This window comes from Leptodactylus fuscus, chromosome 1 (assembly GCF_031893055.1).
Source record: "Leptodactylus fuscus isolate aLepFus1 chromosome 1, aLepFus1.hap2, whole genome shotgun sequence".
NCBI classification, from domain to species: domain Eukaryota; kingdom Metazoa; phylum Chordata; class Amphibia; order Anura; family Leptodactylidae; genus Leptodactylus; species Leptodactylus fuscus.
In genome coordinates this window covers 270,778,460-270,792,870 of record NC_134265.1, presented here as the reverse complement: position 1 = coordinate 270,792,870, position 14,411 = coordinate 270,778,460, and the positions used below count along the sequence as shown (strand labels likewise).

The 14,411-nt window shown below is 43.7% G+C and overlaps 1 protein-coding gene across 2 annotated transcripts in view; it reads right to left on the bottom strand.

Moving 5' to 3' along the window:
* Nucleotides 1–14,411, bottom strand: part of LOC142218683 (UPF0462 protein C4orf33 homolog) — a 78,116-nt gene that overhangs the window by 42,734 nt on the left and 20,971 nt on the right. Inside the window, exon 1 of one of the 2 annotated variants that reach the window (XM_075287563.1) lies at nucleotides 2,852–2,923. The exons of the other annotated variant lie outside the window; for it this stretch is intronic. The gene's annotated coding sequence lies outside the window, so the exon portion shown is untranslated. Of the gene's footprint in view, nucleotides 1–2,851; nucleotides 2,924–14,411 lie in introns of those variants that run through there. 2 annotated transcript variants of the gene reach the window in all.

Genomic DNA, 14,411 nt, shown 5'->3' with positions numbered 1-14,411 from the left:
GGAGCCTCGAGAGAAAATTCTTACTGTGCTGAAAGCAGCGTGTATTAAAGAGTGCAAAGAGTTTCTGTTGGTGGAGGTGCTAAAAGATCCTCTTTTAGCTGGATATTGCGGACTAAAATATACAATTATCTAACCTATTGATGCCTTAATAGGATTCCTTGGAATCTGCTGAGGGTTTTTCCAAAAGATAACATCTGAATTGTTACTTTTTACTGCAAGGATGGTGAACACAGCCTTCTCAAAAAAGCTTAGTAAGAGAAATTAGTCGACAAGAAATAACATTACATAATGCCTTACTATTATAGTCTCCTCACCATCAGCTGATTTCTGACTCTGACATGTTTCAGGCAGTGCCATTTATAGAAAGTTTTCCTACTGTGGAGCTATATGGTTTGGGAACCATGATAACTACCTGGAAAAACTTTAAGCATGTAGTTAATATAGTTATCTAAATTATAGAATTCCACTCCCTGATATAGGGAAAAAAATATGCAAATCTGTTTTCCAAGATGTAAATAGGAAAACAGTGCCTCTGCCTGCATATTTTTTCCCATAATCCCCCAGTGGAGCAAAAAAAAGGCTTTTGTAAGACTCCATACGCCTGTGAAGGTGATCTCTCCTTAAGGAGTAATATTATCCCCAGAACCTGGTCTAGAAGTCTTTCATCTCTGCCAAATCAGTTTTCCCTAGGCTGTGCTGAGGACGTCCAACCAGATCGAAACAGCGCTGTCCACAGCTGGGATACTGATTTGGCTAATCCCCGCACCATAGCATTAAAGGCTTGTTAAAAAGTCGTGCATGATGTTTAAGAGGGCTACCTGTAGAGGGCAGCAAGCAGAGGCACTGTTTTCATATTTATATCTTGTTAAACAGATTTGCATTTTTTCCCCTAATATCCCAGTGGAGCGAAAAAGGCTTTTGTAAGACTCCATACGCCTGTGAAGGTGATCCACTCTCAGTGGTTTTGGACAGACCCAAGCTCTTCCTCTCGCTCCCACGATCTGCCCTGCAGTGGAGGCTCTGCAGCTTTTTAATGGCCCAGTAACAACACCAGGACCCACATCTGGACCACACATAGGTCAGAAACCTGGGGTTGAAATACTGGAACTCCAGCACTCTGCCTGTCACCTTTCTCTATATACATATATATTTACACACACACACACACACACACACACACACAGTATGTATAAAAAAACAACAACTTTGTATCCTATCCTTGCGTCTGTACACCATTCATACAACTTATGTACACAATTGTTTTGTGCTTGTTCTGTCCTCCCTTTGTGTGTGGGCTATAGGTTGACAGGCAGCTAAACTCCTTCCCAGTAACTTATGCACTCTGGAGCAGTGTCCAAACTTTTTCTTTTATTACAAGGATAGGGTGAAAGTGGGGAACAGAAAGCAGTACATTGCAGTTACAATGGGCATGTGGTAATCCTATTAATTAATTAATTTGAGTTTGTGGGTTTGTGTGTTTGGATGTTTGGATGTTTGTTCCTCAATCACGCAAAACCCGCTCCACCGATTTGGCTGAAAATTTCCACAAACATAGTTAATACACCCGATTGCGCAATAGGCTACTTTTCGTCACAATAGCACACATACGTTTGTGCCAGGACCCCCACAAAACCTAAACTCACACCACCATCTCTGCAATCTCACACACTTTGGACCATAGCAAGCCACAAAATTCATATTGCCCTCTTTAACGCTCCGGAGCAGCCATGTTTGCCAACCCCCACCACTCTGACAATCCGCGACACAGCCCACCCATGTCAATACCCCTAGGCAGTCTAATAAATGCAAAAAAAAAAAATAAAATAAAAATAAAAAAAGTATTACAAATTCAAATCCCCCCCCCCCTTTCCCTAGAACACATATAAAAGTAGTTAAATACTGTGAAACACATACATGTTAGGTATCCCCACGTCCGAAATCGCCCGCTCTACAAAGCTATACAAATATTTTGCCTGGACGCTTAACGCCATAGCGGCAAACATACTGAAAAGTCCAAAACCGCTGTTTTTTCACTATTTTCATTATCATACAAATATCAATCAAAAGTGATGAAACCAATAGCATTTCCCGAAAATGCAACAACTAAAAACTACACCCGGCCCCGCAAAGAAAGACATCTGCCGACACAGACAAATAAAAAAGTGACTGCTGTCAGAATATGGCAACTTTTAAAAACAAAAAAATGTCAACACACTACTGGCAGAAAATAACAAAGCATACAATGTCGTATATCGAGGTATATTCACTTCAAATACCTCTGTCCCAAAGACACTATGTACAGTTTATACCAACACCGTATAGCAGCGGAAATACAAATTAACTTCAACACAAAAGTCTCATGTATTCTCTGAATTATAGCAACAACAAGATACAAAGTTACATTTCATATCCCATACCTTATACACAGTACGAAAACCTTACCCGCGCCTGTATTTACCCACTGCTACAATCACCGCAGACGAAGTTGCAGGTACCAGCTAGTCTTCTATAACACAAACTGTGTATGTATTACTATAGCAGACATCCATGTGACAATCTTCTATGACATGGCTATGCAGGCATTACTATTACATAACAGCACACTATGACACAAATATACATGTATCTTGCTGGAAGGAACATCAGATGTGTAATATTGCGGTAGTGGGGAGGTAATAGACATCTATGATGTGTATGGTTACATGTGGTCTGGAATAGATGCTGGGTCTGGCTCAATGAGCATGGTCTACTAGCTAGAACAACTACAGGAAGAAATTATGCTAGTGAGTGTGGAAACATAACAATATATGTAATACATGAAGGTATAGTGCTGGGTATAGCTGTTACATACCAAAAATGCTACTAAAGGCCCAAGTCTTGGAGAAGGTTTAAGATAGAGTGCCAGGGTCCATTCCTGAAGTGAATAAGACTAACTACAGTGTAGCCTGGTGATGACACCCGGTTGTGGGCGGGAACTACAGTGGCTCTAGTGGGACATATAAGAAAAGGTATGGTGGTTTGCAATTTGCACAATGGCCACTAGATGGAGCTATGACAGGTAATATGAGATGCCTGCTGGAGGCATAACAGTGCTCTTACAAAGTTGTACAGATCAGTTCATTTCAATCCCAAACTACATCTATCCTGACAGGTGCCAGTAAGCTTCAACTGCCCTTTAACAAACATTGACGCTGAAGATGTATAAGGCTTTTCTGAAGGCAAATGTTACAGAATAAAAAGTGACAAAGTGCCCTCTTAAAAGAACCCATCAGCGAATTCCCAACCTGCATCAAATCCACTGAAAACCTACTGGATATCTCAACAATATAACAAATCAATCATCTTCACCTAGTGTCTCTTACTGTTTAGCTTGTATGAAATGAAAAATATAAAGGGCTTAAACTGGTGTGTTTTGTCATTATTATGCAAAAACTGAAGGAAAAAATCACTATGTAACCACTATGTATGAACATAACCTGACAGTCAGCAGTATGTAACTGACTCAAATACACTTTCTAGGTGCCTATGAACGTTCGATAAAATGTAAGCATTCAGTAGATGATGTCCAATCGGGTACAGTCTCCCATAGGACGGTAAGGTCAGCCAAACAATTCATGCGCTATTGCCAACAATGGACAGCTCCAAGCGGTGAAATTCTACCCAAGCTTCAATATCAGCAATTACATATGTATATAAATTTGTAAACATTCCTGTATTCGGTGATCAATGGGAAGAATTGGTTATGAACCATAAAACTATGGTGCTCACACATCTTAAAGGGGCTCTATCAGCAAAATTATGCTGATAGAGCCCCACATATTCGTGAATAGCCTTTAAAAAGGCAATTCAGGCACCGTAAGTTATATTAAACTACCCCCCGGTTTTAAAATAAAACCCTAAAAAAGAATATGTTGTACTTACCTATCGTGCACGGTGGGCGGGCATTCAGGGTCTGACGGCATCTTCAGCCACGCCTCCTTTTCCAGCAATTTCCTCGGGTCCCGTCTTCCTCCGGCGCTCGCAAACTGCCATTGATAAATAATGTCGCGGGTGTATGCGCAGTAGCAGTAGGACATCGCTGGAAGAGGAGGCATCGGACACTGAATGCCCGCCCACTGTGCACGATAGGTAAGTACAACATATTCTTTTTTAGGGTTTTATTTTAAAACGGGGGGGTAGTTTAATATAACATTTACGGTGCCTGAATAGCCTTTTTAAAGGCTATTCACGCATATGTGGGGCTCTATCAGCATGATTTTGCTGATAGAGCCCTTTTAAGTTTGTCTTACACATGAGATGTTAATGTCATTCATTCAGAATAAATGTTCGTCAATGATTCTACAGACGACTGTTCCAGACATACAAACGTTTCGACAAAAACTTGGAAAATTACCAGATGAAAGTTGGTCAATGTCAATGAAGGGACAAAAATAGTAAATTTTGTAAGTGTGTGTTTCTAGTACAAACACATGCCCGCAATACAAAAATCGGCAGCAGATCTTTTGGTGTAGCCCATATACAAAAGATTACAGCTGAGAGACAGATGAAAAAATCCAACACAACAGATCTTGGTTGTGACCAATTTTACTTCATAGTTGTACGTGAAGAATGTTTTTACGTTTACCTACGAATAATTGTTTGCCGATTGTTCAAAATTTTCCACTTCTGGAGTCTAAAGCTAGGTCTCCATAGGAGACTGCCATAGATTCCATCTAAAATCAGAAAAGTCCTCTCTGCCAATATTTGACAGAATCTGCTGCAGAGTCACCTACGGAACATGACGGACCCCATTATAGTCTATGGGATCTGTGGGTAACTACTTTTTCAGTAGGGCTCTTGTTTGGGCTCTTCTCTTTTCAGCTTCCCCCTGCAGACCCAAACAATGGAGAGACGAACTCTAGTGTGAACCTATTGTAAAATCTAGTCTTTTTAAATTGAAGCCTCCTAAACGCTATACAAGCATTAAGATAAGCACAAAACATTCTAATTGTTTACTATATATGGATATTTAATGTTATCATCTGTGCTTTTGTGAGTATTTGTGGGATAGGATAAAAATGATGTGTGCATAGTATTTATTAACATGTATTATTATGAGGCTTGCATCATTTTTATTCCAAATCCTCATAGAAGCATAGCCTGGTAAGTTAAAAATTTCCAGTGTAATGTGAAGCCCCCATGCCTTTATGAAAATTCGCAATTGGACTAATTTCCTGCCTTCTCCGCCAATAAGGAAATATCTACATCAATCAAATCAGGTCTGCCCACCTCCTTGTTAGCAAGAGCCAATATATGTGGCTGTTTACGTGAAAAGGGCCCAGATCGTCGATACTAATTATAGAGAAAATAGTCCAAAACATATTTGGGTAAAAAAATCACAATTTTGTTTTATGCAAAAATTTTATTTAAAAATATGTCAATTGTGCATTCAATAAATTTTTTTTTGCTGTTTCGGACAATGTTACACCATAACCGTTACAATGATACCAAGAACTCCATATCGACAGTGTGGGCCCTTTTCACATAAACAGCCACATATGTCCCCGCCTCTTCAAATGGCCAACGTTTAGCATAACACTTCACTGCTAAATGTTATGGCAGGAGCTTATTTTTTTGAATGGCGAAGTTTGGGAACCGCTGTTCTATAAGAACACATCCAGCACAGTAGAAACTAAAGAGTAGTTAATAAAATGTAAAAGATTGGCTACATTTCTTCTTTCACTTCTAAAACAACATAACAAATATTCTATAATATGTTGCAAAAGATTGATACTTGATAATGTGTCTTAATATTCATGCAAAAAAAATACAAGCCCCCAAGTGACCGCTGAGGACAATCAGCAGCTTCAGCGGAACTCGGGAAGAGAACCGTGAGAAGATGCCGGAGCAGAAGTACTGGACCACGCTGGGAGGACACTGAAGCACTGGGCACAGGAGAGTATGTTTTTTTTTTTAAATTACATGATTTTTTTCCCTTCCCCTGGCATTTTTTTTAATGCTTGAACAACCACTTTAAAATTTATTGAACCTCAAGTTATAAATAACTTTGTATATATGAATGATACAGGTGAATATAAGAAACTTTGTAATATATCTTATTGAAGAAATATGTTTTCTTCTCCACTTTTCTAGCCAAGTTACTTTCTACATATTAGTCTATGAAGAGAGGAGGAGTAGGCTGCTGGAAGACATACTCAGATAATTGCTGCTGCTACACTGTAACGTCTCTGCCTGTTCGTAGGAGGCGGCGCAGTTTGATAATTTGCTTGAAGTTTTTAGTTGCACTGTGTGAACAAGGCTCTAGTTCTGTAATTGTATTTGCACCACACCCGTCTTCTGCCCTTGTTGCCTCTGTCCATTCAGTGGTTTGATTTTGTCTTGCCTGTGACTGACAGCCTGCCTTCCTGTCAGGTTCAGGGCGGGTTCTTCCTCCCCTATTTAGTCTTGGCTCACATTCACACTGGTGCCTGTTATTGCCTCTTGCTTGCTGGTTTCCCTTGCTGTTTATTTACTTCCCTACTGACTATTCTTTTGGACTCTGATTTGGCACTGCATCGCTCGACTGTTACCGAACCCTGGCTAGCTGACCTCCCTTTGTTGTTGTTCATCTTGTCTGCGTTTTGTGTATCACTTATACAGGAAGGGACTGTCTTCGTGGTTGCCGCCAATTACATAGGATAGGGCCTGGCAATAGGAAGGGTCAGTTGGGGGCTTCAGCTTAGGGCTCACTGTCCCTTGTGCCCCTTCCTCCAGGGTTCGCCAGCAGCTTCTGGGGAATTATCATCTGGCTATTCCCTAACATATACTCTGTGCTTTGCTAGGTTTATAGATAATAGGCTACCAGAGCACAGATTATCTAGAAGGCAGCAGCCCCTGCTGCCCCCTCCCTTCTCTATAGAGTTCTATGTGTCAGGCTGGATACTAGATGGAATATTGTGTAACAGACTAATTGAAAAGAAGGAAAACACCTTAATAAGTGGTGAAGGAAACAGATCTTCTTAATAAGATAGATTACAAAGTTTCTTATATTAACCTGTACTATTCATATAGGAAATATTGTTTATAACAGAAGGTACACTTTTACGTTTAGTAATAGTTGTGAATAATGGCTTTTTATAGAAGGGCTCAGTACCACAGGGGGCTTGTGCCCCTTGGATATAAAAAAAGAAAAAAAGTCATAAATAACCCAGAAAATTACTGTTAAATACTAGAGGTAGAAGGCTCTGAATGAAACGATTTACATGTATCTGTCACTCAATGTTACATGAATTCAACCACAAGTGGTGGCAAAACCTACTTGGCTTTGAGAATCGCATTGTACTATAATATACTTGCCTCCTTTGTGAAACCTGTGAATTGGAATTCATGCGAACAGCAGCAGCATATCAAGCTGCCTGTAGCTGCTGGAGCTCGTGATGTGGCTTCACACATATAGTAACAGATAGCAGAAAATGTGTCGCCAAGTAACACCGCATGTGATGTGGCTGCTAGCTGTGCGCTATTAGGATCTAGCTACACTGAGGGACACCACAATTCTTTCCCATCCTTCAGGTATAAAATAAATTGTTAACTGCAGAAGAAAACAGATGGAAAAAAATTACAGTTCCATAAACTGAATGCCACAGTGCGATTGTTCTTAAAGGGACGATAGACTGAAACATTACTTATACATTCAAAATGTTTTATAGGCCTCTCCTAGAGGAATAAAATAGAAAGGTTGAGAACAGATGCTTTATTCAGAAGAGAAAGTCATGTAAGACTGAAAAGTGTTAGACTTTCTTATGATAATATGGCAACATTGCCTTAGTAATATATGCCCGATTTAACATTTTATACAGATAAGAACTCAATTGGGCACATTTATTAAAAAAGACAAAAAATTGGATTTTGCAAACAGTTGTTCATCAGCAAATAATGGAGAACATCTGCCAAACCTATACAAATGTATCCTGGATGTATTTGCATGTAGTAATACAGTTTCATTTGGCACAGAAAATTCAGCATGCACTTAAAGGGGTTCAACAGATTGGAAAAACAAAAAAAACAGGCAGCAAATGGAAACTTGTTTGTTCACAGTGCTACAGGACCGGTTGTCTCTGGCCTTGGTGGTCCACCGCAGAGGCTAGTGAGTGGTTGTCTGTTATGTCAGTCCAGGTAGCTGCAACGGGGCTAAGGAATAGCAGTAGGAAATCTCGCCCTGCACTACTCCCACTAGCTATCCCGGTCCCTGCCTCACGGGTGTGGGTCGGCTGTACTCAGGCTAAGCCTGACCCCGATGGCTCCTCTCTCACTGATACCGTAGGCCTAGAGGGAAGTGGGAGAAGGAATGCCCTATAAGATCTCTAGGGACTGGAGACTAAAGGGGGTCACCCCTAATGAACAAGTGAAGCTGCTACTGACAGGGACTGACAAGGGTGTGCGCTGACTAACAACACAAGCAGCACACAGGAAAAATGTGGGAAAGGATTTCCGCAAACCAATATGGGAAGGTACCTTACACTAGGAAACAAACACAGGGAAACTGAGTAGAAATCAAAGGATAAGGTAATTCATTCACACAGTCAATTATACACAGAGGGAGGATTGGTAAACACAGAAGGGAAAACTCACACACCAACTAGTTCACCCAAACCTCCCAAAAACCAACCACGGAACTTCCTCTATCCAAGATAACCATCTACTCCTCCTGCTAAGGCCTAGCACTGTAAAAGAGACACTCAGCACAGAACCATGGGAGGCATGGGTTTAAATACAGAGTAGAGACCACTCCTCCCAGGTGCAAATGGGAGGACAGACTAATCAACCAGGAAATAAAGCTGCCTACCAGCAGTGCGCGCGTGCAAGTCAGAAGGTGTGCACCAATACCCACGACAGGACAACCCCGCAGCGCCAGGATGCCACCCCAGACACCGCGCAGCCAAAAACTCCCCAGGTAAGAAAAATAGAAAGCAATGAACCAAAATACTCCTAACAGGATCCTCCCCTCAAGGAGAAGACTCTGGATTCTCTAGGAGCATCCTTCTTCGGGAACTCCTTGTGGAATTTCTCCACGAGTCTGGGGGCTGACATATCCGACTCCAGAACCCAAGAATTATCCTCAGGACCGTATCCCTTCCATGCCACCAGATAGCGTAGCTTCCCCCGAACATATTTTCTATCCAGAACTCGGGATATCTCATACTCCCCGGACTCAGAAACTGGTGGAACCTTAACTGGAGACGTTCCCTTCTTGGCCTTCTTTAACAAGGAGACATGCAACACCCGGTTTATCTTCCACCTTTTAGGTAGTTGCAGCTGCGCCGCCACTTCATTTACCATCTTGATGATCTTAAAAGGACCCACAAACCTGGGACCCAGCTTCTTGCTAGGAACCTTCAACCTGATATTCTTGGTGGACAACCAAACCATCTCACCAGGGAAGAACTGCAATTCTCCTCTCTTCCTATCCGCCTGGACCTTAGCCTGGTGCAACGCCCGCACCAGATTCTCTCGGATACGGGACCATACCCCTTGCAGCTTTTTAGAAAATAGCTCCTCCTCCGGAACTGGGGAAGAAATGGAAAAAAATACTCCGAAAACAGGATGTCTACCACCGGAGCAAAAAAAAGTTGTGGTACCTGTGGCGTTGGAATCATGGTTGTTTAGGGAAAATTCTGCCAGGGGAAGAAAGTCAGCCCAATTATTCTGGTTCTCTCGAACAGAACACCTCAAAAACTGTTCCACATCCTGATTCTTCCTCTCTGTTTGTCCGTTAGACTCCGGGTGAAACCCGGAGGAAAACGACAGTGTAACTCCCAACCTGCTGCAAAAAGCCCGCCAGAATTTAGCCACAAATTGCGGACCCCTGTCCGAAATGATCTCCTCAGGAAGACCATGCAACCTTACAATTTCTTTAATAAACGCCTCTGATAGTGTCTTGGCACATGGCAGCCTGGAAAACGGGATCAAATGGCACATTTTCGTGAAGCGGTCAACAACTACCCAAATGACCGTGAAACCCTTAGACACCGGAAGGCCCGTGATGAAATCCATAGACAGATGAGTCCAAGGTGCCTTAGGAGGTTCCAATGGATGTAGAAGACCGTGGGGACGGGTATGCGACGCCTTGGCTCTTGCACAGACCGAACAATTTTGAACAAACTGCAAGACATCCTTACTCCACCCTGGCCACCAAAAATTCCTAGACACCAATCTCATGGTCTCTGAAACCCCCGGGTGACCAGCAAGAACCGACTCGTGACACTCCCTCAGGAGACTTTGTCGGAGAGTAGTTGGGACAAACAGCTTGTTTCTAGGTATCTTGGAAGGTGCAGCGTGTTGCGCTTCGATCAAGGCCTTCTCCAATTTCGCGCCCAATACTGCTACCACCACTCCATCCCCAAGAATAGTGGCAGGCGCCTCTTGTTCCTCCTCAGTCGACATATACCGGGATAAAGCATCAGCCTTAACATTCTTCGAACCCAGCACATAAGTCACGGTAAAATGGAACCGCGCAAAAAATAGAGCCCATCTGGCCTGCCGTGCATTTAATCTCTTCGCCGACCCAAGATAAACCAAATTCTTGTGATCAGTAAATACCTGGACTGGCCTTCTGGCCCCCTCCAGGAAATGACGCCAATGTTCGAACGCTAGTTTTATTGCCAGTAGTTCCCTATCTCCGATGTCATAATTCCATTCAGAGGCAGAGAATTTCTTAGAAAAGAAGACACAGGGATGCGTACCCTCCTCGAACTCCTGAGAAAGTACTGCTCCCACCCCCACCGAGGGGGCATCCACCTCCACTTGGAAGGCCAACCTCTCATCCGGCTGTCTCAAAATGGGAGCGGACGAGAATCGCTTCTTCAGTTCTTCAAACGCGGCTAGCGCCTCTGGCGACCACTTAGCACAGTCAGCCCCCTTCTTAGTCAAGTCCGAGATAGGTTTCACAACCTCAGAAAATCCCTTAATAAACTGGCGATAATAGTTGGAGAATCCCAAGAACCGTTGGACCGCCTTTAGGTTCTCGGGTCGCGGCCACTCCAAGACTGCCCTGACCTTCTCAGGGTCCATCTCGAATCCCTTTTCCGATAGGATATAGCCAAAGAAACATAATTTATTGACCGCAAACACACATTTCTCCAGCTTAGCACTTAATTGGTTAACCCTCAGGAGATCTAAAACCTCTCTCACTCTCTCCCAATGAGTCTCCAAATCCGGGGTGTAAATGAGTATATCGTCCAGATAGACCACAACCCCCCTCCCTATGACAGCACTTAGTACATCATTAATAAAATTCTGAAAAAACGCGGGCGCATTGGTTAGACCGAAAGGCATCACAAGACTCTCAAAGTGTCCTAGGGGTGTGTTAAACACAGTTTTCCACTCATCCCCCTTCTTGATTCTCAGCAAGTTATACGCCCCACGTAAATATATTTTACTAAACCAGCGAGCTCCCGTAACCTGGCTGAATAGATCCAAGATCAACGGGATGGGATAGGGATTCCGCACCGTGATTTTGTTAATCTCCCTAAAATCCAAACAAGGGCGCAACCCTCCATCTTTCTTCTTTACAAAGAAAAACCCCACTGCTACTGGGGACTTAGATGGGCGAATATGCCCCACCTCTAGACTCCCCTCAATATACTCCTTGAGCGCCTCCCTCTCCGGAATAGTGAGATTGTACAACCGCGTCTGGGGTAGCACTGCATTGGGTATAAATTTAATCGAGCAATCATAGGTGCGATGTGGTGGTAATGTCTTGGCTGCCCTTTCCTCAAAGACCTCCCTGAACTCACATATTTCTTGAGGCAAATTGTCTATAGACAAAGACATAACGGATATGGGCAGACATCGACCATTACACCTCTGCCCCCAAAAAACTACTGACTCGGTCTCCCAGTTGATAATAGGGTTATGCTGCTTCAGCCAGGGCCACCCCAACACTACTTGTGCTGGTAATTTAGACAACAAGAACAAGTCAATCTCTTCCCTGTGGCCACCCACAATAAACTCCAGACCCTCCACCTGTTTGGAGATGACAGCTTGCTGTAGAGGGGTCTTATCAATAGCCCACACCGGTATCTGAGACTTCAAGACCAAAGGACTCACCCTTAATTGCTCACAAAACTCTGAGTCAATAAGGTTGACTGACGAACCACAATCAACCAAAATCCGGCACTTCTGCCCATTTACCCATCCAACAAGGGTCAACCCGGCAGTCTGAGTACAGGAAACATACACACCTCCCTCCTTAGTAGGTTTTCTCCCTTTACCCTCAAAAGACCTGGGGTTATTACTCTCCTTGGCGAACCATTCTCTGGAGGGGCATACCCTTGCTACATGTTCCATCCCTCCACACACAAAACAGCGTACTGTGCGGGACCCTTCACTCTTGGGTCTAGCACTTCGCACAGTGGCCCCAATCTGCATGGGTTGGTCCCCCGGGTCCTCTCTAAAAACAGAGAATTGAGGAGGGTTAGCCCCCCCAGGACTCTTGTCTCCACGCTCCCGGAGGCGCCGTCCAACTCTAATTGCCAGCTGCATGGCCTCATCTAGATCTCCCGGAACAGGGTGAGAAACTAGATGGTCTTTAACCTGGTCCGAGAGCTCTGTCTCAAACTGACTAAGTAGAGTGGGGTCATTCCAGTGTACTTCTGCTGCCCACCTATGAAACTCTGTGCATTATTTCTCTATAGCGTGATCCCCTTGCACCAAACGTCGTAGGTTATACTCAGCCGTGCGTACCCTGTCTGGGTCGTCATACAGTAACCCCATTATGGAGAAAAACGCCTCTACTGTTAGTAAGCAAGCTGAGTCGGCTGGTAACGAATGTGCCCAGATGAGAGGATCATCTCTCAATAAAGTAATAATAATCCCAACTCTCTGTACCTCCGAACCGGAGGAAAACGGCCGTAGCCGGAAATACAAAAGACAGTCCTTTTGAAATCGGAAAAAATCTGACCTCTTACCTCGGAAGGGTTCAGGTAAGCTGACTTTTAGCTCCAGAGGCCGACCCACAGGGGCGCTACTCACCTGCCTCTGTATGCCCTCCACCTGAGAGGCTGTGTGTTGAGCCAACTGCTGTAACTGAGATACGCCAGAAGCTTGGATGGCATCCACTCGTAGCTTGATCCCCTCCATCTCAGTGGAAATCTGCTGCACCGCCTGGTACAACTGTTTCAGGTCCGTCATAATGCAAACAAACCTTTTTTTTTTTTTTACGGCTGAGTGTACTGTTATGTCAGTCCAGGTAGCTGCAACGGGGCTAAGGAATAGCAGTAGGAAATCTCACCCTGCACTACTCCCACTAGCTATCCCGGTCCCTGCCTCACGGGTGTGGGTCGGCTGTACTCAGGCTAAGCCTGACCCCGACGGCTCCTCTCTCACTGATACCGTAGGCCTAGAGGGAAGTGGGAGAAGGAATGCCCTATAAGATCTCTAGGGACTGGAGACTAAAGGGGGTCACCCCTAACAAACAAGTGAAGCTGCTACTGACAGGGACTGACAAGGGTGTGCGCTGACTAACAACACAAGCAGCACACAGGAAAAATGTGGGAAAGGATTTCCCCAAACCAATATGGGAAGGAACTTTACACTAGGAAACAAACACAGGGAAACTGAGTAGAAATCAAAGGATAAGGCAATTCACTCACACAGTCAATTATACACAGAGGGAGGATTGGTGAACACAGAAGGGAAAACTCACACACCAACTAGTTCACCCAAACCTCCCAAAAACCAACCACGGAACTTCCTCTATCCAAGATAACCACCTACTCCTCCTGCTAAGGCCTAGCACTGTAAAAGAGACACTCAGCACAGAACCATGGGAGGCATGGGTTTAAATACAGAGTAGAGACCACTCCTCCCAGGTGCAAATGGGAGGACAGACTAATCAACCAGGAGATAAAGCTGCCTACCAGCAGTGCGCGCGTGCAAGTCAGAAGGTGTGCACCAATACCCACGACAGGACAACCCCGCAGCGCCAGGATGCCACCCCAGACACCGCGCAGCCAAAAACTCCCCAGGTAAGAAAAATAGAAAGCAATGAACCAAAATACTCCTAACATTGTCCCCATCATTCTTTGTTTGCTTGGCTGAAGCAATAACATGACGTCTACGTCCTATGCCAGAGAGGTGGCATTACAATGGAAAGGGGGTTTAAAGTGTTTTTACTTAGTTGCTTATTATTTTACACCATTTTTATTACTTTGGGCAAATTGTTCCTGATCCTGAAAAACCTCTTTAATAAATATGACTGCACATCCAAGCTAACAACAAGCAGCACAGTCCTGACTATGGGGCACATAAACTACGGTAATGAAAATATGCCACCTTATTTTTTTTTTATTCTCGACAGCCCCCTGTGCTTTCTGAAGACTCATTGCATCAGGAATAAAAAGAAAAAGATCAGAAAAAGAAAGGTAGGAGAA